Raw genomic sequence first — 891 nt, 5'->3', positions numbered from 1 at the left:
GTGGAGACAGATGTTGGTGATGAGTAGGCTTCATTGGGCAGGATGAGGCCAGTGCTCCTTGGCAAGGGCTGAAAGGGTTGCACCTACCCAGATGACACCGGCACCCTCAGCCCGAGCCCAGGGCTGTCATGACTCGTTGGCACAGAGTCAGACTCCAGGACCTGCTCCCCATCTAGTTGGATAGTGAGGACACAGGCTCTCCATGATTCTCGCCACTCTGGGAACAGAGCTGTGATCACAGGGTGGGTGAGCAGCTCAGGCTGACCTGGCTTGAGTCCTTTTCTTACCTTTATCATCACATTACCTTTCTGAGCCTCAGTTTCTTCATAAACTGGAGCTTATAAAACCCACTTAGAGCCAGCGTGGTGGCTCAAGCCAGTGCTTTGAGAGGCTATGGTGGGAGAATCACTGGAGGCTAGGATTTGGAGGCTGCAGTGAGCTATGATCAGACCACTGCACTCCGGCCTGGGCTGCAGAGCAAGGCCCCCATCTCTAAAAACAAAAACCCACCTAGAAGGACTACTTGAGGGACCAGTGTTACAATTGTTGTAGGATGATTTGCTCAGGAAGCTCAACCTATAACAGCACCCAAACTTGACATTGGTAAGATCTTGGTATTATCAAGACTCCAGAGCTCTTGTTTTTACTCCGGTAATGCCACTTCTGGAGTTTCTCACAGACATGCTTGCCCACGGGCAGTGTGATGATGACACAAGGCTATCCACAGCACCCTCTGCACCTGCTGAGAGTGGGCAGCACAGAACCCATGCAGGCCCCACGATGTCTCGCCTCAGCAGCTTGTTTTGGGCCCACAATACCATCAAGAGGAAGACACAGTGTATGATATGTAGCCATGCGTGTAAAAAAAAAAAAAAAAAAAAAAAAGGGCGG

Source organism: Carlito syrichta, unplaced genomic scaffold, assembly GCF_000164805.1.
Source record: "Carlito syrichta isolate Samal-C Ts95f unplaced genomic scaffold, Tarsius_syrichta-2.0.1 Scaffold304603, whole genome shotgun sequence".
Taxonomy (NCBI): Eukaryota; Metazoa; Chordata; class Mammalia; order Primates; family Tarsiidae; genus Carlito; species Carlito syrichta.
The sequence above is the reverse complement of the archived record's forward strand: the minus strand, read 5'-3'. Positions refer to the sequence as shown.